Here is a 24231-nt window from a genome sequence, read left to right on the forward strand (position 1 = left end):
GCCAGGCTATTTTTGAACTCGCCATCCTCCTTGTTCCAGACTCCAGAGTGCTAGAACTGTAGGCGCATACTATCTATCATACCTTACAGTTTCTTTTAATAGATGTTGAGAAGGAAAATAATTGTTTTGAAATAGTAAGCATTTTCCCTCTTCGACCAGACCAGTTTTTGCTAGACTGTGAATTCTGTCTTCTGTGCTTTTAATAGCAATTTTATAGCAATGCTTAGGAAATGTCAGCACTCATATATTTTAGGAATTCTTTTTTGATGTTACAGATTTATGGTAAAAATTATTTTTAGCATTTAGTAAATGAGGTAAACATTGGTTTATATTATATAGCTTACTTTTTGTAATACAAACTTTCAAAAACTTTATTTTTGAGGCCTAAGGGAAATAATTTTTCAGTGACTTTTGATAAAAGCAGTAGTCAGCAAACTTTATGAAAGAGCAGATATATTTAGATCTTGTGCAGCCCTCTCAGTTGTGCTGACCTACAGTTGAGTCTGAAGTAGATTGATAAGACCAATGTTGTAGATACTGTAAAAGGAGCTGCGCCAGGCTTAGACATGAATTTAAGATTCTTAATTAGTATTTCAAAACAAAGTATTTTGTGGGCGGAAGAGGTGGTTTAGCAGTTAAGAGCACTTTGCTACTCTTCCAGAGGACCCAGGTTTAATTCCTAACACCCACGTAGTGGCTCATAATCATCTGTAACTCCAGCTCCAGGGTGTCCCATGAACTCTTCTGGTCTTCATGGGTACCATCCATGGATGTGGTACACATAGATACATGTAGGCAAAACTGATACCCAGAAAATAAAAAATAGATCTTTTAAAAAAGTATTTTGTAAAGTAAACAACATGCTTATTTAATAGTTGCCAAGGACATGAAAAGTAGGCAGGGTGACAGATCTTCCTGTCACACACTTTCTTCTCTGGAGACAGCTTCTAGATGGGTTTTCTTTTGTATCTACATTAAATGGGCCATTTGATAGGATAAATGCTGTGGTCTGTATGTTTCTCTTCTTAAACTTCTACAACTTGAAGATTGATCATTGCATGTTTTAGGTGCAGAATGGCTTGTTAATAGTCTTACTGTTTTCTAGTTTGTTGGTGTGTTTTGACTGTCCCTCTTGATGAAACGTTAGGGTTGTTTTAGTACTGACGCTAGCAAATATTCTACTAAGTGCAATTTTGCATATTAATATAGCTGGAAGTTAAATTCCTAGAAACTCTTTACCTTTAGAAATAATGACTTGAAATTGTTTGCTAATACTGTGATGTACAAGATACACATCTAAAGACTGGAGATTAAGAAGCGGCTTTAAAGATCCTCATAGGACAAGTGATGAATTGTTTGCTTGCCGTAGGACACGTGCATTACTTTTAGATGGTAATGTTTTAGTAGCATAGAGTTTTAAAATATAGTGCAGGTAAGTATTGATGAAGGAAGTATTTTTTACTTTTTTTTTTATTTTTTACTTTTTTGTCACTTATTTTGGGACTTGATATACTGGATAAATAGGTTAATATATGATAATAAATGAACCTGTTTTTGAAAAATAATATACAGTCAGGGTTAGATGTTGCTATAGACTAGTCATACTTAATATATAATAGTTTGACATTTTCTTGGTGGTATCATTAGGGTAAGAGTACTTAGACCTTTTTTGCATCTTAAAAGCTGAATTTTCCTTGGTATGGTACACACCTTTAATCCCAGCAGTGGAACATAGAGGCAGGCGGGTCTCTGTGAGTCCAGCCAGGTATATTAACAAGTTCCAGGCCAACCAGAGCTGTGTAGTTGAGAATTTGTCTCAAAAACAAACAAACAAACAAACAAACCCCAAACCCAAAGATCACCCCACCTCGGTGTTTGTAAGAGATGAACTTGTTGTTTTGGTGTTGAGGCTATGCAATGTTAGTACTCCCTTTTGGTGCTAAAATAGAGTGACAAGAAATTCTATTTTTAGAGTTCATTTTAAAGTTAAGTAACTAACTCAGCCATTTCTTAAAAATAGTGTTTTTGGTCTGGAACCACGCAGAGTTAGCCGATGATGCTATTTTAAAGATTTTGTCCATGTATAAATAGCCGAGAGTCCGACACTTCCTGGAATAGCTGTTTGGAGCATGCACCATGCAGGATAAAAGAGAGCCTCAAGGGAGGTGACAGGATGTAATTCAGAATACGGGTGTGCAGCAGTCAATTTTTTAAATTGAGGTTTGAGTTCTACAGGCGAGCAGAGAAATAAAAATTTTTAAAGTCCCCAGATAATTGATATTCTCATAAAATATCCTTAATTTCAAATATAGTAAGTCCTCTCTTATGGTACTGGGGGATCAAACAAATATAGTAAGTCTTACTACAGGAAAAGCACAGCTTTCTTGTAGAGACTTTAAATGCATAGAAAAGAGTAGTTTATAATACAATACTGTGTTCCAAACACAGCTTTAAATTTATGTTTGCTGTGCCCCTTGTACATATGGGTTTACCATAATCCTCAACTGCATAAGGACCACATGAAGTTTGCCCCGTGTTGTTGAGGTGCGATGTTTGCACAGCCTTGGGATCCTTTGTTTAGCAGCCCATAGGTAGGTACATAGAACATTTCAAAGAAAGTCATGTAAACATCGCATGGAAGCTTAAAAGCATTGGCTTTCCTCAGTGCTTTAAGTCACTTTAGAGAGACAGTAGCAGTAATCACACCGCAGGACAGGAATGCTGGCCAAGCCCCAGAGCTTTTGGCATGCCTACTTGAGGTTCTGGGTTTGGTTCCCAGCCCTGCAAGAAAGAAAAAACATTTTTTACACGCAAAATGAAAAAGTAAGCTAACTTTTGAGAAAAGCAGTGATGCTGCATGCAGCTTTTGAGTTGCTGGTGAGCATATTTAGCTTTTCCTTTTTTTAAGGGTTTATCTGATTTGTATGTATATATGCTGCGTGTGTAGGTGCCCTTGAGACTAGAAGAAGACCTGGAGCTCGGTGGAGCTGGAGTGCCAGGTGCTTCTGAGCTACCCGACATAGGTCTTTGGGGAGAGCATCAGCAAGCTCCCTTGAACTGCTGAGTCATTGTTCTAGCACCCCTCCCCCCCGTGACCCCTTAAAGAATTGTGTGTGTGTGTGTGTGTGTGTGTGTGTGTGTGACTGTGAGCACATGTGCCATGGTGCATATGTGGGGGTCAGAGAACAACTTGGATGTGTCCTTTCTTGTGTCCTTTCTCTCATGTGGATGCTGAGCTTGAACTCAGGTTGTCAGGCTTGGGGTGAGCACCTTTAGCCTGAGCCATGTCTGCCCCTGCCCCTTGAGTTTATTTCACAGTCATTTCAAAAATAAGAGTGCTCTGTGGTAATAATGGCCTGTTAGCCCAGCACTCAGGTGGTGGAGGAGGATCCTCAGTTCAAGGACAGTCTGCGTTACTGAGCAACGTGCTGCTTGTTTCTCAACAACTGTCCTTACCACCACCAACCAGTAAAAAACTTTCCAGCAAAAAACCTATAATGAGTCCACTTGGTGTGTAAAAGTTTTAATCCAGTTTTCCAGCAACTAAGAACTGTCTGTCTAGGCCAGTGGGTCTCAGCCTTCCTAATGCTGCAACCCTTTAATACAGCTCCTCATGTTGTAAATTACCCCAGCCATAAATTTATATTTTCCTTGCCATGTCATGACTGTAATTTTGCTACTGTTATGAGTCCTGTAAACATGTGTTTTCTGATGGTCTTGGGTGTCTTCTGTGAAAGGGTTGTTCAACCCCAAGGGAGTCGTGACCCACAGGTTGAAAACCACTGGTCGTGATGTTAAATATTCACACATATCTTTGATAGACTTTGCCTTGAGTCTGTGCTGTGCCATGCCGTGCTCAACTGCACTACTGTGGTGTCCCTAGGTAATAGGAAGTTGTCAGCTCCATTGTGTTATGGGACCACCAGTATGTGTGATTTATCATTGGTTGAAATTTCATTATGCAGTCACGCATGACTAATAGGAAAATGTACAGAACCAGTGTTGTTTGTTGATATTTTAGTGGAAATACTTTTACTTTTATTTTTTTAAATTATTAAATATAGCTGTATATAGTGAAAACCAAACTTTCAACAGTGCAGTTGTACATGAAATGTAAAATCGCTTCTCAGAAGTAAACAATACTGTTAACCCTCTTATTTTATTCTGTTGCTGGGGATCAGACCTAAGGCTTTGGAGTGCCACTGAGATGTCTTGGCTGGTAGAAGTTCTTGTGGCTAAGCCACAAGGTGGGAAGAGACATTGAATCTTTTGACTTCCATGCATGTGTGTGGTACATGCATAGCCACACCCATACACAATAAATACGTAAATAAATATGATGATTAAAAAAGCCTAAGACATCGTGCAATGTTGATAACTACATTGAGCTGCTATCCCAGCCTTTAGCAGTATAACTTTAATTAAAACTTTGTTACCCTTCTTTGTGTGTGCACTCACGCCTGTGTGCTTTAGGTTGTAGATATTCTAAGTTCTTATATGTGTAAAAATGTACTTTATTTTCATACTTGGTTGACAAATTTGGCTGTGTGTAGAAATTTTAGAATTATTAGTTATTAAAATTTTTTTCTAGTACAAAACTACTGCTTTGTTTTTTAGAATACGTCATCCATGGGACATTTACTTGAAACTTTTTTTATTCATGTATGTTATTTATTCTTCTCTTATACATTATATCCTGACCTTAGCCTCCCCTCCCTCCACTCCTCCTAATGCCCTCTCCTGTTTTTATTCTTTAAGAAATTTTCAGTTATTTATGACTCTGCCACTTAGAGATGTCTGGAAGGCCGGAATCTTCCCATCTGCCTTGCCTCCGGTGTCTGTAGTGCTGTTTCTTATTGGGTTGATGACTCGGCACTCATTTGAACTCGAGAGGTTAAATTTGTAATGAGCAGTTTTAGTCTTGCGCTTCTCATCTTCCGCTCTGGTTAGGGAGCCTTTCATGAGCCCCTTCTTTTGTTTGTGAATACGAGGGGGACATTGAGTGCTGTTTCAGACGGGCTCGAGTAGCTCAGGTGGCCTCCGGCCTGCTGTTTGGCCAAGGGCGGTCGTCAGCTGCTCATTTGGCCTCCTCTACCCCCTAAGTGCTGAGATTACAGGGAGAATTCTTGTGTCCTGCTACTGATTGGATTGTTTCTTCATGTTTTCTTCTTCACGTTTATGTGTTACCAGCATTCTCTTCTTTCTTGACTCTTCCTTCAGTGCCTTTTGAATTCGTTGTCAGTATTCAGTCCTCACACTTCTGTATTAGAGATTTTTCCTTTAATTTCCCAGGTTACCAATTTGGTCTTTAGTGGGGCCTGGAATCTTATTTATTATGACTAAATTCAAGATTCTGAACTTCTGTTTTAAGAGTTTCCAGTGTCTTGTTGCACTATAAGCAGTTCTTTAATTTTTTTCATAAGTAGCTTTTAAATAAATTTTTAGGTGTGTTGTGTGTGTGTATGTGTGTGTATGAGAGAGAGCGCTGGTGGTGTGAGGACTGAGAATGCTCATGACATACATGGCTTGCATGTGGAGGTTAGAGAACAGTTTTCGGGAACATGCTCTCTTCCACTTGCTGAGGATGTTTCCTTCTACTGCTGTACAGCACAGGCTAGGCTAGTTGGCCTGCAAACATTCTTTACCTCTGCTAGGAATTCTTTTCTTATGTTGTTGGGTTTCATTTGTTTAGTATTTTGAGACAGGGTCTCATTATTTAGCCCTGACTGGCCTGAAATTCACTAGGTGTCCACAAGCTATCCAGGATGCAGAGATCCAATTGTCTCTGTCTCTCGAATGCTGGGCTTCAAGGCATATGCTGCCAGTTAAGGAATTCTTCAGTAGATCTCTTTTTATCTTTTATTGCCATATATTTTTCTTTTTTCCTTCTTAGGTTTTCTTATAATCTGATGCTACACTAAGACAGTAGGAATGTTTTTCTATTTAACTTTCAGAGATATATGTATTTCACTTACTAATATCTAGGGCCTTTGAGTGGCTGAATTACGCCTGTTTAAGTGCTGTGCTTCCTGCAAATTAGATCTTTGTATTTTCTAAAAGTTTTCTTGTTTAAATGACTAACAAGGAGGGGACAGTTTTGTTTAATCCCCTGCACATCCAGAAAAGGTGGGGCAGTAGAGGCGGGTCGTGTTAAACAGGTGTCATGATAGAAAGGACTGGCACAGTAGTGAAGGGTTACATCACATAGTAAAGACAGTCATGTTACAAAACTCCTGTGATAGAAATGATAGAAATTCCTCTGGTAGGAGTTTCTGAGTGGTCTCCGCCTGTCCACATTTCCGTCCACCAGCCCATCTACAGAGCTAGTCCTGTTTTTGCCAGTCAGGGTATCCATTCTCTGTCTGCCTTCTGCCTGTGGATGCATTATTCCTTGTAATCGTTCTTCCATTTGTGTCAACTAATTTAATTAGAACTTTACTGCAGTCCACTTGATTCCTTCCGTGAACCAAGTATTGTGGCACAGATATAACACAAAGGCAAATGGGAGGTATAGTCTGTTTGCAACACCAGGATGTAATATACAGAACAAATTACTAATAACAGTTTACAAGGCATGGAGGGGTTCAACCCAGGGATTCACATTTGGGGAATATTTTGGAAGATATATTTGCTATGTATTTCCCACTTAAAATTGATAAGATGTTTTACAGATGTGTGATTAGAAGAGCAGAGGCAATGAATTACTTGAAGGAACCTGCTTTCTGTACATACCAAGACGTTTGTATTTGTACATAGGGATGCAGAACAATATGGCAGCTTGCTAAGGCGTGAACAAGTTCAAGCTGTACAGAATGCCAGCGTGGAGAGGGTGAGGTGGGCACGAAGTCCAGATGCCGAGGAACTTTTGGTAGCGGTGGGGAGAGGGAGTCAGTTGTCTTTAATGGTACAAAGTTGGTCTGTTGGTCAACTTGCGACAGGCACTCACCTGTGAGTGGTTAGTTGGTCAGTGTAAACTGGATTCAGTCTCGGTCCGTGGGAGAACAAATGAGAACAGGGAGTTGGGTAGGTAGGAAAATGGGGGTGGATGAGGGAGGAATTGGGCGGGGAAATACACATCAAAACACAGTGTATGAAATTCTCCAAGATTTCATAAACCCTTTTTGTTTTAAAAAGAACAACATGTAAATTTCTTTATTGGAGAAAGCAAAGCCCTTTGTTTGAAGCACGTGCGCTTGAAGTTCCAGCTAGTCTACGGGCTGAGGAGGAGGCTAACTTCGGTCTGGAGTTCTGTGCCAGCCTGGGCAACATACCAAAACCTTGTCTCTTAGGAAAGTTTAAACTATCATAAATGTATTAATTTGCATATTATAAAAACCAGTATATGAAAACGACAGTAAGGAAAGCTAGGGATTTTTAGAAAAATCACGAAGAATATAGTTGAGTGTGATAGTGCACACCTGTACTCTCGGAATTCAGGGCTTGAGACTGGGAGATGGAGTCCTGCCGGGTCACCTAGCAAGGCGAAGTGACCTGCCAAGACCAAACAAGGAAGGCAGATTACATGTGAGCACTCAGAGTAAGTACTACTAGTATTTTGGTCTATTTTCTTACAGTGTGTTTTAAAAATAATTATACATAAAATTCTGTGTAGCTACTTGGGAGACTGAGGCAGGAAGATCACTTGAACTCAGGGTTTTGAGACCTGGGCTAAATATTGAAACCCTATTTCAGGGGAAAATTTTTGATAGAGGGGTGGAGAAATGCCTATTCAGTTAGAAGAAGTGCATACTGTTCCTGTAGAGAACCTGAATTTGGTTCCCAGCATCTGTATCTGGTTCCTAGCACCCACTTTTGGGGGCTTACAGTTAGCTGTCTGTAACTCAAGCTTTAGGGGCTCTGAAGTCTCTGGCCTCCATGAACACCTTCACGCTTGTGCACATACCCATGAATACACAATTGAAAAAATATAAATCAAAAAATAAAAAGAAGAAGAGAAGAAAAGTTGGGTGGTTGGTGCATGCCTTTAATCCTAGCTAGTAGCCCTCGGGAGGCAGAAGCAGGTGGACCTTTAAGTTTAAGTCTGGCTGGGCGATGGTGGCGCATGCCTTTAATCTCAGCACTCGGGAGGCAGAGGCAGGCGGATCTCTGTGAGTTCGAGACCAGCCTGGTCTACAGAGCTAGTTCCAGGACAGGCTCCAAAGCCACAGAGAAACCCTGTCTCGAAAAACCAAAAAAAAAAAAAAAAACCAAAAAAAAAAAAAAAAGTTTAAGTCTGGTCTACATGGCAAGTTCCAGGCCAGACCCCGTCTCAATTAAGGAAAAAAAAGATCCAATTCAGTGTGCTTTAGAATGTTTACAGAGTTTTATAAAATACTACTGCCTAATTCCAGAAGATGCTCATCCCCAAAGCAGCCCTGGACCTTGGGAGTCCTTATTTGTTATCTGCTCTCAATTCTGGCAAGTGCTATCTGCCTTCTGTCAGTGAATGATAAACAATCTGGCCTTTTATGGCTGACCTACTTAACTCAGCTTATTTTCAAGGTATACCATGTGGCAGCATGTACTAATATTTCCTTTTGTGGGTGAGTAATAATACAGCCACATTTTGTTTATCCATTAATGAAAATTTGTTCTCTTTACTTTTTTGGCATTTAAGAATAATGTAAATATGTATACATATTTTTGTTTGAACATATGTCTTCATCTGTTCGAGCATATACCTAGAAAGTAGAATTGCTCAGACATATGGTAATTCCAATATAGAACTTTATGAGGATTTGACAAAATGCGTTGCACATTGGGTGCACCATTGTACATTTTTACCTAGTGTTTATGTTCAATTTGTCTTTAAAAAATATTTTAGTCTTTGAGTTTTATACATGCATTCAGTGTATTTTGTATCTGTTTTAACTTCCTTCTCCTCTCGTGTTTTCCCAAATCACCTCGTCAGCTTCATATCTTTTTGGTCTCTGTCCCCATGTCTGTCTGTCTCTCTGAATAACTCCCTGAGTCCAGTATATGTGCAGGAGCATGGTTGACTTACTACTTCTGTGTTTTACTATTACTTATTAGTCTCTGTTCATTGTAAGAACTTTGTGTGTGTGTGTGTGTGTGTGTGTGTGTGTGTGTGTGTGTATACAGACACAAGCACAGACGTGAATGCTCATGTCTGCATGAAGTGCCATGTCATGTTTCTGGGCCCGAGCTGATTCTCCTCTTCCTCCTTTAAATGGGTCCTGAAGATGAAATTAAGTCACTAAATTTGTTCAGTAAGTGCTTCTACCTCCTGAATCATCTCAGCAAACCTGTCCTCTGTTCTTTAAAAATACTGTAACTATTCTAGTGGAAATGGTTTTCCCATAGATTTTTATCATCTTTTCATGTACTTACTGATCATTTATTTATATATCTTCGAAGAAATGTCTATAGAAGTCTTTTTCCTATTAAATTGAGTTCTTTTGATTATAACATTTTAAAGGTTTGTAATTATTCTCTTTAATTGCTTGTACATAATGTTTAAATTTTTTCTCTTTTGAGACAAGGTCTCATCAGGTATACCAGGCTGCTTCAAACTTGGTGATTCTCCTGTTAGTCTCTCTCTCTCTCTTTTAATATTTTTATTTGATTTTATATGCATGAGTGTTTTCCTTGCATGTATGTCTGTGCACCACATGCAGGCCTGGTACTCACAGAGTCTGAGGATCTCCTGGAACTGGATTTACAGACAGTTGTGAGCTACCATGTAGGTACTGGGACTTGAACCCTGGTCTTTCTGGAAGAGCACTTAGTGCTCTTAAGTACTGAGCCATCTCTCTGGCTCCTGCTTCAGTCCTTTTCAGTGCTAGGCCTAGGATGTTACAGAATTGATCTTAGAGATTCCCTGGAGTACCACAGAAGATTTACTTAGGGCACTGTGGACATTTGGATTTCTGAGAGAAACTCATCTGTCAGAACTACTAGCTCTGAATCGTTGGCATCTTCTCTTTTAGGTTGTGCCTTTTAGGACTCTGGTTTTGATGTCATGATGTTGGGAACCTAGATGTTTAGCTTATTGTGATAAATGTAGTGACATTTCATTTGTATTTTAATAAATAAAACTTGCCTGAGGATCAGAGAGTAAAACAGCCACACTGGCCAGCCTTACAGACAAGGCAGCAATAACACACAACTTTAGTCCCAGTAGCCACACCAGCCTGCTATAGAAACCAGGCGGTAGTGGTACATGCCCTTAATCTCAGAAATAGAGAGGATTATTAAAACGGGAGGAGACAGCTCTCAGACACAATCTCATTCTGAGATTCCTGGAGGCAGGATCTTCCTTTTTGAACTGAGGTAAAGGTAAGAGTGAGTGGCTGGCTGTTTTGCTTTTCTGATCCTCAATGAAATGCTGCTACAGATAAAAAAGCAACTGGTTTGCAAAAGAAATGATGTGGAGCAGGAAAGAAGACTGGAGATACTGAGTCTGATTCCAAGAATTCTTTTAAGTATTGTTAGGTTGGGGAGGGGAGAGACAGCTCCCTCCCTCCCCCGTCCCCTCCCTTCTCTTCCTTTCCCTTTCCTCCCATCCCTTCTCTTTCCCTCCCTCCCTCCCTCCTTCCCTCCCTCCCTCTTTCCCTCCCTCCCTCCTTCCCTAACAGGGTTTCTCTGTGTAGCCTTAGCTGTCCTGGAGCTTGCTCTGTAGACCAGAGATCTGCCTGCCTCTGCTCTGAGTGCTGGAGTAAAGGCGTGTGCCACCACTGCCCAGCTTTATTTCTTATTTCAACATACGAGTATTTTATTAATATTCAAATATATTTTGCTTAGGCAGAAACTCTTAGTAAGTTGCCTCATCTAAGTACTTCTTAAAGGGAATTGTTACTTTTTACCTAAGGACTGAACAGATTGCTAAGATCCTAGCTTGTGAATAGTGGCAATCCTTTACCTAGATATGGTCAGTGCTTATTGGCTACTTAGTTTTCCATATTCAATAGATATCTTTTTTTTTACTATACAGTATACAGAACTTTTACTCTTTTTTTACTTGTTGGGCATTTAGAGACTTTCTGCCTTAAAAGGCAAAATCTAGTTTTTGTCTACCTCTGTAGCTGAAGAGGACTACCTTAAATTTCTGATCCTCCTGCCTCCACCTCTCAGTGCCTGCACTAAGGTACTTGCCCAAATAATGTGGTGCTGGGGATTGAACCCAGAGTTTTCAGCAGCAACATACCAGCTGAGCCATACCTGAAGCCCAACATTTAAAGTTTCTTTATATTTCAAACTAATAATTACTCATTTCTTCATTCTTCTATGTTTTGGTCCATGTGTGATTCCTCCCCCACTCCATAGTGATATAAATTGATTTATTGTGCCAAATGCTGTAAGTTTTAAAGCTTTTGATAGCTATTTCCAAATTTATAAATAATCTCATGCACTGCCACTAACAGTATATGAAAGTGTCTCTAATTTATTTATTTATTTATTTTGAGACAGGGTTTCTCTGTGTAAAACAGTCCTGGCTGTCCTGGAACTCATTCTGTAGACCAGGTTGGCCTCAAACTCACAAAGATCCTTCTGCCTCTGCCTCCTGAGTGCTGAGACTAAAGGGTGCATTACTACACCTGGCTTCATTTCAATTCTTTGTGTGTGTGTGTATGTGTGTGTGTGTGTGTGTGTGTGTGTGTGTGCGTGTGTGAAAGAGGAGAGAAGGAGAGAGAGAGAGAGAGAGCGAGAGCGCGCGAGAGCGAGTGTTCGAGCTGGCACATACTTGCTTCTGAATGGGTATGGATATCAGGACAATTTCAGGACTCAGTTCTCTTCTCCCTTGGGTTCCAAGAATTGAACTGAGCTCGGGCTGTGAGGCGTGAGTGGCAGCAGGCTTACCTGCTGACCCGTCTTGAGCCCCTCGGTTATGCGGTATATTTTACATATGAAACTGTCTCTGTTTTAGTCTGCGATTGAGAGCTGGTGGCCCTGTGGTCTAGCTCTTTGGAGTTGGAGTTTGTGGTGGAGGTTCCTGTTGTACTGATCTTTACAGTTGGTAACATCTTCAGGCTGTTACATGTTGTACTGATCTTTGTTTTACAGTTGGTAACGTCTCCTGGCTGTTACACAGTCGCAGATTTCTTGCAGCAGTTCCCCCATGTAAAGGAATGCATTTATATAGTCTTTTCACCTACAGTTTTCTACTTTTATATTAAAAGTCATATTCAGAAATGCAGTCAGTTAAGAATCTGACAGCTTTCTGGCTAGCCTGTATTCCTGCTGTTACTTATCTTAGAATGAAGGAAAAGTTTCAAAGATACATGCTGTACCATTCAGGAAAATGGTGTTCTTGTTGGCTTTCTGTTGTTGCGATAAACACCATGACCAGAATCAACATGGAGAGGAAAGGGCTTGTTTAGGGGCTTAAGTGTCTGTCACAGCCCCATAGCTGAGAGAAGCCACAGCAGGAGCTGAAGCAGCTACCATGGAGGAACACTGCTTATTGGCTTGCCCCCTATGCCTTGCCCAGTATGCGTTCTTATTACACACCTCGGGGCAGCCTGCCCGGGGTGGCACTGCCCACACTGCCTGGGCTCTCCCACGGCAGTCATTAATGAAGAGAATACCCCACAAGCTTGCCTATGGGCAGTCTGATAGAGATCGGTTCTCAACTGAGAGGCCCATTTCCCAGTTGACTCTAGCTAGTGTCAAGGTGAGAAGAAACTCTCCAGCATGAACGGAGAAGAAATAGTGTTCCATATTGTGTTTGATGTAGAACTTGTTAGCAGCATTAAACAGAATTTCTTGCTAAGGAATAGAGGGCAGAAGCCATCCAGCTTTCCTTAAAATGAGCAGAGAGCATACACAAAGACACTTAGGTGTGTAGAGCTCTCATTTTGACTTCTTGTAGAAGAAAACCTGATCATTATCATTGTGAAAAAATAAGGGCCAGGTATAGTTGCACATGTCTTTAATCCTAGTGTTTGGGAGGCAGAGACAGGTGTATCTATGTGAGTTCGAAACCAGCCTGGTGGTCTACATAGTGAGTTCCAGGACAGTCAGAGCTACACTGTGAGACCCTGTCTAAAAATAAAAAATAAAGGGGGCTGGAGAGATGGCTCAGTGGTTAAGAGCATTGCCTGCTCTTCCAAAGGTCCTTAGTTCAATTCCCAGCAACCACATGGTGGCTCACAACCATCTGTAATGAGGTCTGGTGCCCTCTTCTGGCCTGCAGGCATATACACAAACAGAATATTGTATACATAATAAGTAAATAAATAAATTAAAAAAATAAAAATAAAAAATAAAAAAGCAAACAAACAAAAAGAGAAATAAGAAATTTGATTTTTTTTATTGGAACAAAAAGTCCAGGGATAGTTTTTGATTACTTGAGTATATTATCAAGTGTTCAGCTCCTTCTGTCTGTTCTGTGGCTTCTGTCTAGGTCATTGGTTCTCAACCTTCCTAGTGTTACTTGGGACCCTTTAATAACCAACCATAAATTATTTCATTGCTCTTTTTATTTTGGCTTTTCGAGACAGGGTTTCTCCATAGCTTTTGGTTCCTGTCCTGGAACTAGCTCTTGTAGACCAGGCTGGCCTCGAACTCAGAGAGATCCACCTGCCTCTGCCTCTGCATGTGCCACCACCACCCGGCTTCATTGCTATTTCATAACTAATTCTGTTACTGTTAACGACTCCTACTGGAAATATCTGATATGTGATCCCTGTGAAAGGGTCGGTTGAGACCCGCAGGTTGAGAACCTCTGCTATAGCTGTTCTAAATGATTGTTGTGCCTCCATCATAGACAGGATGAGGAAAAGGGGCTGTGTCAGCCAAGTTGTGCACACGGCTTTCAACCAGGCCGTGGAGCCAGCTCTCTAGCACCTACGTTACCATGGCATCAGTGTGGAAAGAAGTTCAGGATGAGCCAGTATAAGGCAAAGTTGGGAGTTTATGAAAAGCCATTTTAAACAGATCTTATTAAGCACAGGGGCTAACAGAAAAGAGTATTTAGGGAAAGAATAAGACATGGCTAGGTGCATATGGACTTTTCAAGGGAGAATAGCACTTTGTTGTCTTTATAAAAGTCATATGTAGAATTTTGTTGATTTCTGAAGTCATTACTGCTAAGAAAACGGAACGAAGTCACGAAGTGGTTGCTGAGGTGCACCTCACAGGGTCACATTTGGTAAGGGCGCACTGCAGCAAGGGGATGCAGGTCGCTAGGGTGTAGTCACTGTTAACAGCCTCATTTCCGAAATTCCCAGGTGCCTGCACGAAGAGTGAGATTCTGCCTGAGGTCATAGACACTGAGGCCTTAAGCCTGCTTTATTATTTAATATTTGGAATTTTATACGTAAAGAGATGGATGTATAGTTGTTAGATCACAGGGTGAGAGTACCACATTCTTCAGAAGGGTTGAGTCGGGCTGTAGAGATCCAGCGGGTCAGCTGATTGCTGTGCGAGCACGAGGACCTGAGTTCAGTTCCCAGGGCCTGGGTAGAAGGCCAGATGTGGCGGCTTTAGTTTATAACCTAGTGCTTCTGCAGTCAGATGGGTGGTGGAGACAGACCCCCAGGAGACCCAGGGCAGTTCACCTGGCATGCAGTGTCCAACAGAAGAGACCCACTTCAGACAAGGGGGGAGCTTGAGCTTGCCCTCTGATCTCCACAAAGTTGAGCCAGACTGTTAAGCTCCTATCAGAGTAGGATGCTGCCCCCTCTCTTTGTCCTTGCCTACCTTTGCTTTTGGCCTCTCTCTGTTATTAGGTGGTCTTTTGCTGTTTTTATCAGTATTTTATTGTGGGACTGTTAAATGTCTTCATTTGTCTATTGATTATCTTTTGGGTGCCCTACTCTTCTTCCCTTCAGTAAGCGTTATATCGTGGCTAAGATTGTGCTTTTAATTTAAACTGTATAGATTTATAAATCTGATTATACTCCTTAGGCGAATGACTCAGACAAATTAACGCTGTGTCTTTGTTTTCTTCATTGGGAAAATGTATACTAGTGTCTACCTTGTGGGGCTGTTGGGAGGGCATGAGGTAATCCATGGGAAGAATTTAAAACACCTGGCAGAAGCTCTGCTTCTTGGGGGTGGGGTGGCGTGGTGTGGCGTGGTGCGGCATGGCACATGCCTTTAATCCCAGCACTTGGAAGGCAGAGGCAGGCAGATCTCTGTGAGTTCGAGGCCAGTCTGGTCTACAGCATGCCAGCCAGGACTGATACATAGAGAAACCCTGTTCGAAAAACAAAACAACAGAAAGAAGCTCTGCTGCTACTGTTAAACTCTATGCACTGTTTTTTGTGGAGGGGAAATACCTAGAAAAGTGTACTGTTTTAAAATAGGTATCGGCAAACACAGTCTTAGCACGCTTTCGAATAAAAGCTGCAAAACCTGTGCCACCTCAGGGTTAGGGTGATGTCTAAGCCTTTGGTTTCAGTGAGGTATGTGTAAGTTGTGAAAAGATTTATATATAAAGTGATAGGTATTTTCTGGCTTTTAGTCATCAGCAATTTCAGTCATCAAGAAAGGCCTCATGAGCTGTGTCTCCACTCCCCAGGCATTTGTTCTGTAGAAAGGTTAGATGTTTGCAGGATTTCTATAAAGGACCAGTATACACACAAATAGGCCGTGAGTTCTTCTGTGTATGCTGAGTTCTGTAGTGGTGAGAAAGCAACACTGTTTGGTTTTTACTTAAACAAATAAAAGTCTTACTGAGCTCCATGACCCTTGACTTTAACCCCAGCATGAGAGCCAGAAGCAGGTAATCTTTGTAAGTTTTGAGGCAAGTTCTAAGCCAGCCAGGGTTACATAGTAAGTCCCTGTTGCAAAAACCAAGCCAATGCCCCCCTCCCCAACCTAAGTCTTGTTTCTGATTTTCATGATTTGACATATCTAACAAAATCAAAAGAAACTTCACTAAGGTACATGTAGTCTTTGAAGTTTGCTTATGATTGTATTTTTTTTAATATTTATTTATTTATTATGTATACAATTTTCTGTCTGTGTGTATGCCTGAAGGCCAGAAGAGGGCGCCAGACCTCTTTACAGATGGTTGTGAGCCACCATGTGGTTGCTGGGAATCGAACTCGGGTCCTTTGGAAGAGCAGGCAATGCTCTTAACCACTGAGCCATCTCTCCAGCCCCGATTGTATTTTTTAAATAGTAGGAAAAAACTAAACTAAAGCAACTGTATGCTTTTAAAAAAAGGAGCCAGCTTTGATAAAGAAGCTAAAAGAGGTGTGGGAGGAGACATTCCTGCTATTTTCAGATTTTATGTTACTGTGCTTTTACCTGGTAAGAAAAACTTTGTAACAGTTCAAATGGGCTATCCCACTGCATGGAGGTGTCCGACATCTGCACTCTGTCTTTCCCCACTCCCATAGCACCTCATGAGGCTAGGAAATGCAGTGCCCTGCTTTCTCCTTTAGAAAATCAGTTGCCCTGATGAGAAGAATGGATTCATATTGATTGGTATAGTTAGTGATGGGACTGTAGGCTGCATTGGGACGGAGCGCTACGATGTGAGACAGATAGACTGTTTTCATTATGAGCTAGCAGTGTTCATAATGTTTAGGAACAAACTCGTGAGTCTTACTACATTTTGGCAGTGTGTGCAGAGGAAACAAAACAGACACAGTTGAGAGTCTTTTGAAACACACGAGCCACCAGCCACCGTGCTGGAGAGATGACTCAGTGTTAAGAGCACTGGCTGCTCTTCCAGGGGTCCTGAATTCAGTTCCCAGCAACCACATGGTGGCTCACAACCCTCCATAATAAGATCTGGTGCCCTCTTCTGGCCTGCAGGCAGACATACAGGCAGAATACTATTTACATAATAAATAAATCTTTTTTAAAAAAAGCACAGAAGCAATGTCATTCAGTAAGTACTCAGGATGAAGGTTGGCAGTACATTTGCGGAGGAAAAAGAGATGATGACCATGTGGGCCTGGCTAAAGAGTTTGGCCTCTAACCTGGCAGAGAATGAGAGTAATGCATTCCAAATGGAGTAGATTCCAGTAGTTCCCAGGACAAAAATAGGCATTTTTTTCTGGTTGTACAAGGAATATATGTTGCAAAAAGGGAACCATTAAACACTGTGATAAGCTCCTCTAATCCCTTTTACTAGAGGTGGCCAGCATCCAGCACCTGCATAGCCTCACAGAAGTGTGGGTGGCACAGAGGGCAGGGGAGTGAGAGCTGGAGCCTTAGGACAGAAGTGATGAGAGATGCTGTGTTTCTGGTCCCTTTGGTAGCTGTTGGGTAGACAGGATAGGGCCGGGGAGGCTCAGTGACTGGTTAGAGGAGTGGGGTGGAGCCAGAAGACTGGCCAGCAAGAAGCTTGAACCAGATTGTGACATCACTAGGCAACATTTGGGTAAGTGATATTGACACATACTTTTTTAAATTTATGTTTTTGGTCATAAGTTGCTATAGTTTTCTTATTATTATTTTTTCCTTCCCCCCTTCCCTCCCTTCTTCTCTTTTCTTTTTAAGACAAAAGCTCACTCTATGTCCCTGAATGGCCTAGAGCTTACTAGTCTGGTTTAGAAGTCACAGAGATCAGCCATCCTCTACCTCCAGAGTGCTAGGATTAAATGCGTGGGCCTCTATACCCTGCTCCTTTTGATAATAGGCATCATAATGGGTGTGAGGTAATATTGGAGCGAGGACTTTTGTTTGTTTTGAGACAGTCTGCTAAGTAGATGAGGGATGAGGCTGCTCTTGTAACTGGCAATGTTTGCTTTCGCCTCCATATGTCGGAATTATAGCCTGTGCCACTAGGTCAGCTTCAGGATTTTTTTGTTAATGTGTGTATGCGCGTGTGTGTACACATATTTGTGTACTTGTATGTGCTACAGGCATGTGTGTGTTGCTCAGAAGACACCTTGTGGAAGTTACTTCTCTTTCGTATGTGTTTCAGGGATTGAACTCAGGTTGGCAGGATTGGTGACAGAGCACTCAAACTTGCTTACTGAACTGCTCCTCCTCCTCCTCCCAGAGACAGGGTTTCTCTGTGTAACAGCCTTGGCTGTCCTGGAAATTGCCTAGTAGACCAGGCTGGCCTCCAGTTTACAGAGGTTTGCTTGCCTCTGTCTCTGAGTGCTAGGACTAAAGGTGTCACCACCACACCTGGGTGTATCAGAGTTCGAAACATTGCTTTTTTTCTTCTTTCCTAGTTATTTGGTGATACTTTAAAAGAGTGTTACATAATGGGATCATATCTCTAATAGCTAGTAAATATATTTTGGAGGTTGTTTTCCCCTCCCACTTTTTGTTTGGTGACTAAGTCTCACTATGTAACTTAACACTGGCCTTAAATCTTGGAGGTTTTAAGAAAATGTCTGTTACTAGGAAAGTGAAACAAATAGATAATTTTTAACCTGATTAAATATTTAATATTTTATAGGAGTAGTTTCTCAAAGTATGTTCCCTGGTTCTTTTTGTTTTACCGTACTGGAGCAGAGTTCCTTTCCCCCATCCTGCCTAGCTGCTTTCTCATTTTAGTATCACCTCAGAGCTAAAGCTTGCTCTTGGAATAGCTGCAGCTTCCTAGTTTACGCCCCCTTTCCCTCTGCGTTTGCTCCCTTCCTGTGTGTGTGTTTAAAACAGTACCAGCAGGGTTTTAGTGATAGTAAGGATAATTACTCCCTCAAATATGGGGCAGGCCACTGGTTTATTCAAACTGAATCTAAACCTTACTCAAGAATGACATAAGAAACTTTTAATGACACAAATCTGTGTTAAACCAAAGACAATTTGAATGCGTCTTAAAAGCTCTGCTGTTGGTGGCCCGGCATCTACCACACGAGTGTTGAGTTGCAGTAACACACTGGGGTCTCCTGGCTGCCACTGCCTCACAGGTCCCCATTGCTGCCAGTCTGCAGTCATGGTTTCTTCAGCCCTCGGAACAGTTTTAGGAGAGACTCTTTGGCCTGCTTGACTTAGTGGTACATAAGAACTCAGTAAACTGACGGAATGAAGATGAACTGAGATGCCAAGAGAAGATTCATTGCAAGCGCCATGAGCAGAGAGATGCCTTCTCCCAGAGTGACCACCAGGTCTGCCGTAGCTAAACCTTTGACAACCCTTCATTGGCTTAAAGCACATGAGAAGATCAGCTTCTTGTTATCAGGTGTCCATCATCTCTGCCATGTGGGACATTTTCTTAGGGATATAAGAGCAATACTCCATGTGGCCTGATCGTCCTCAACAGCCACATCATCCACAGAGACGAGTTTGCTCGGAACAGGATCTAGGTGAGCCAGACAGAGTTCTGGTGTGCAGTGATGGGGAGTAGTCCTCAAGTGATCTTCGTTCTAGGGCCACAGGAGGGACAGTCTGCAGAGCTGAAAAGGAATACACTTCCATATCATGCCATCTCTTGCACTGGCACTCCTTGCCTACACACACACACACATGGCTTGCCCTGGCTTAGCTTGGAAACAGACCAGAAGTCAGAAGACTTTCTAGGGAGACTTGGGTCACACCAGAGGGCTCCATCAGAGGGCTCTTCTTTTTACTCACTGACGGGAGCCTTGGAACCTAACTTCCCAGAGACTCAGTGCCTGCCCCCGAGGTCTCTCCTGTGTTGACCTCTTTGGGGCTTGAAATCCCTAACCCACTACTGCCTTTGGGTGTCTCAGTCTGGCTTCTGTGCTTGAGCTGGCTGCTGGGAGCAGATGCTGAACTTGGGAGGATGAAGGACGACGCCAGGTTCTCTCTGCTCACGTGGATTTAGGTTTGCTGTCATCTGTTGCTGTTCTGATGCTCTGACATGTGTGCCACCTCCAATAGACGAGACACGATGGACCCCCGACATGTCCACTCTTAATTTCTTGAAGGCAGTTTGTAGGCTTTCTCCTCTTCTCCATCCTTGACTTCAGATTGCATTGTGAAAGTTCCTGCACTCCTATGGATGTTTTCGTTAATACTTGCAACTGGGGTGCTCCCAGGGATCTGGCCCATCCTCAACCTCCGCCTGACTGACCCAAATCCAAACCCTGCAGATAGAGCCCCTGGTGTGTTTTAAATAGTTCTCTCCCTATATTCTCAATAATTTCTGTTTCTAAGAAGAAAATGTGCTCTGAACTGTAGGAATCTCCATATTCTATTTTGCGAAGTTTATTTTTCTATTTAATTAACATCTTTTATTTTCCACATACATATATGGGCTCTCACATAATTAAAAAACAGTTGGTACTTTCTGTTTGTATGCATTCACGCCTTTTTGTTCTATTAGTTTTTTCAATAGCTTAAATCTGTTTTTTTTTTTTTTTGTAAGTGTATATAGTAATTCAAGCTCAGTGAGTCAGCGTTTGGTATTTTTACATATTCAATTGCAAAATATATGATGACCTGTGGTGTTAATTTATGTTGTTGATTTCCCTGTCAGCTCTGAAGTCTGAATCCTTGGTAGATAAGTAGACTTAGATAGTCGTTTGCCGTTTTATGTTTTGGGAAGTGTAACTTTAAATCTACATAGACTGCCTTGCTTCTGCTGTATTCATGGTTTCCAGGAGAGCTTCCTGTCTGGACCTCGAGTGTGGGAGGCGGCAGACTCTTCAGTAGAAGATAAAGAGTGTTATCTTCTAGTGTCACTGTGTGTGCTGGGGAGGCTTTCTCTGAGCGTCACCAGAGAACAGGGAAAACAATACAGCAAATGACTGCTGTGGTCAAATTTAAGATACATTTAATTTATATTGCTAAAATCAGGAGAGAGAGAGAGAGAGAGAGAGAGAGAGAGCGAGCGAGCGAGCTCTAAAACTGTGGGGCGGTGAGAGCACTCAGTGGGTAGACACTTGCTGCCAACAAGGCTGTTGCGTTTTAATCCCTGGAGCCCACGCAGTGGAAGGAGAGAGCCAGCCCCTGCAGATTGGCCTCTACTGCCTCATGCACACTGGCGTCTGTGTGCTTGCTTGCATGTACACACACAAGTAAATGTAACAAATCCTAGAAAACTGTATAGTGCTGGATGGTGGCTTTCCCTCTCTCCACCATTAAGATTCAGAGTAATTAATGAAAAGAGAACACTAGTATATTGTCTAATGCACTGTCATTTTCTCAGACTTAGCCGCGCTGTGGTTTCTTCCTGGGAACTTGTCCAAGTCATTATTCATGTTGTATTCTTCCCTACTGCTCCTTTTACTGAAAGATTGCTTCACAATAAATAGAAGGCAGCCTAATCCGTGACTCATGACTGGAGGATAGACATTCTTATGTTAAGTTCCATGTGCCAGAAACGCTGCTTTCCAATATGCTAATTATCTCTTCCGAACTTGTTAATATGCTCTTCTCTCAAGTTTGCTCTTGTTTTAGTAGAGAAACAAACACATCCCACATAGTTGTAAAATATGATTTATAGAAGCTTTTTAATGAATTGCTTTTAAAGAAAATAATGAGATTAGATGAGAAATTGTGGCATACTTTTCTTGGGCAGTGTTTCTTTGATGAAAAAAGGGGCCATTTTGCTATCTACATGCCGACTATTATACTGTTATGAGTCTACACCGCTGTTGATGAAGTTTCTCTGCTTTCCTGGAACAGTTCTGTTAAAGAGAGTGCTGTGTACATGCATGTGCACACTTCTGAACGTGCCTTGAGTGTTGGGCCTCACCTTCCATCTTGTCCAGTTCACACACCAGAGTGCAGCCTGTGAGCCCCATCTGCAGATTCTCTCTGTCTCTAGCTCTCTGTAGGTGCACAGGGGTCACAGGCATTCCGGATGCATCCGGCTTTTATTTTGATTTGTTTTAGGCTTTTATGAGGCATTAGAGTTCAGGTCTTCACACTTGCTTATTTGCATGACAAGTACTTCTACCTACTGAGACGTCTTTCTCAGGTCTAGTAGTTTTTAGTTTTCATTTGGAGACAGGTCTCAGCCTTCTCGCTGTGTAAATCTGGCTGAGTTAGAACTCTATGTTGTGGACTAGGCAGACCTCCAATTCTCAGATATGTTCTTGCCTTCGTCCCTTGAGTGCTGGGATTAAAGGTATACATCAACACATTTGGTTTAGATTTTTTTTCTTTAATTAATAAAAGCAGCTTACATACTGCTATACTCCAAAGCATAAACTTAACAAGTTTAATAAATTAACAAGGTTAATTTGTAGATAGATTTTGAATAAGAATTAGAATAACTGTTTTTGTTTTAATTTTAGAGTAATTGTTTTATGTCCTTTGAAGATTATGCTCTTTTAGATATTGAGTAAGCAGCTGTACATCGCATCTCCTGTTCAGGATGTGTGGTTTATGTGAGATTGGGTGGTATGCATTGTTCAGTCTCTTGGTGTGCTCAAGATAGAGTCAGTCCATTTGACAGTCAACTCTCACTTCCTCCTGCTGCTTAGAGGCAGCAGTTTCAGGCTGTTTAGTGGGGTGAACTATAATTTTACATCTGAAACCCTGCCTTTTTCTTTCTTCAGTGAGTATTTTTAATTTGTTGGTAATAATTGGAAGTGATTTTCTTGAACTTTTCTGTACTGTAGCATAAGTTCTAATAGGTTTTAATAATAAAAGTCTGGAGTCAGATATAGTGGAAACCGTTGAGAGACAAGGAGCAAAACCACAGCCGCCTTACCTACTCAGCTGCCCAGCTGAGAAAGTACTGAGTTCCTGTCTCCTCTCACCTTATCACTTCCTCTCTCTGCCCAGCCATGGCACTTTCTGTCTGTGCAGACCTCCAGACCTCTATGGTTAGCTAGTAGCTAGCTCTGCCCTCCGTTCTTAGGCAAGCTTTATTTGTACAACAAGATATTACCGGGCCAGTCCCAGCACTCAGGAGGCAGAGGCAGGTGGATCTCTGAGTTCGAAGCCAGCCTGGTCTACAAGAGCTAGTTCCAGGATAGGCTCAAAAAAAAAAAAGATATTACCACATTATTTCATTTCTAAATTAATTAACTATTTTTATTTGAATTATGTGCATTTATTTAATGTGATATGCTGTGTATTATTAAGAATCTCAAAGAGTTACTCTTAGGAAAACAAAAACTCATCTCATTTACTCCCCTATCCCTTATTAGTTTCTTTGAGAAATGAAATTAACTATATAGTTATAAAAAAATTAAAAATTAATTAAAAATGAGAAAGAAACTGTGTGTGTGTGTGTGTGTGTGTGTGTGTGTGTTATGTACGTACGTGTGCATATGTATGTGTCCATGGGGGTGAGAGGCCTCACATTCCCTTTGGAGCAAGAGTTACAGGCAACTGGCTGTAAGCTGCCCATTATAAGTTGCAGGAACTGAATTTAGGTCCTCTGCAAGAGCAGGGCATATTCTGTTGAATCATCTGCTGAATCATCTCTCCAGGGCATCAGCCCCTCACCCTGGTTTTTTGAGAGAGAGTCTCATGCCATTTTGCCTCTTGTTATATAGCCAAGGTTGACAGTGAACTTCTGATTCTCTTGTCTCAACCTCCTAGGTGCCAAAGTTACAAGCGCATCATCATACTTGATTTTACCTGGTGCTGGGAATTGAACCTAGGGCTCTGTGAGTGGTAGTCAGGCACTATCTCAACTGAACTACATCCTCAGCCTGATACATACATACATATGTATGTATGTATGTATGTATGTATTTTATATATGAATGATGGGACCATTGTTTTCAAAGTGCTGTTGTTACAGGCTCTGTGCACCCTTCTGCTTCCATGACTTGACTTTCATATTTCTGTCTCCCTTCTAAGCTGTAGGCATTTGAACATCTCCTTTTACACACTACCAAAGTCCTCAACTTAAGTTCCCTGAAACACCCCCAATCTGTCCGTTTTAACTCAGTAAATGTACACTGTTCCTCATTGCCCAGCCTGCTAACAGGGCCTTTCTTGGTTGTCTTTCACTTGCTTCTTTACTCTTGTTGTGCTGGCACTGTGCCCTAGTTATCTTTCAGATCCATCTACTCTCTTTATTTCTTCTGCCACCACCCTAATTTATATTATTGTCCCCATACACGTAAATTACTTACAAGGTAATCTTTACTAGTTAAAGTAGTCTCTACTTCTTCTATTGTGTCTTCACACCTCCAAACTACCCATAGGGAAACAAACTGTTCACGATTTTTAACTTTATGTTTAGGATGACGTTCCGATTCCTTCATGAGACTCACATGTTCTGCTTCGTTCGGCCCTGCTTGTCTCTTTGTCATTGTTTTCCCTTCCCTTGCTCTAAACCAGCCTTCAGACGTATCACGCTCATTTGCATGTGAGCCTTGGCCGTGCTGTTCTTTTCTCAGGAGTATAAAGACACAAAAAAATTTGCTGTGGTGATTAAAGCTGAATCCCTTCTGCTGGAATATTGCCCCCTCTGCT

The 24231-nt window shown here is 41.5% G+C and overlaps 1 protein-coding gene and 1 pseudogene across 1 annotated transcript in view; one reads left to right on the forward strand and one right to left on the reverse strand.

The window, feature by feature from the left end:
* The window catches only part of Cdk19 (cyclin dependent kinase 19), a 143314-nt gene that overhangs the window by 7057 nt on the left and 112026 nt on the right, over positions 1-24231 (forward strand). The gene's annotated exons all lie outside the window — the stretch shown is intronic.
* On the reverse strand, positions 19060-19821 carry LOC121449226 (annotated as a pseudogene).

The sequence above is a fragment of the Microtus oregoni genome, unplaced genomic scaffold (genome assembly GCF_018167655.1).
Source record: "Microtus oregoni isolate MIOR12 unplaced genomic scaffold, Mior012 000006F_ref0000085, whole genome shotgun sequence".
Lineage (NCBI taxonomy): Eukaryota > Metazoa > Chordata > Mammalia > Rodentia > Cricetidae > Microtus > Microtus oregoni.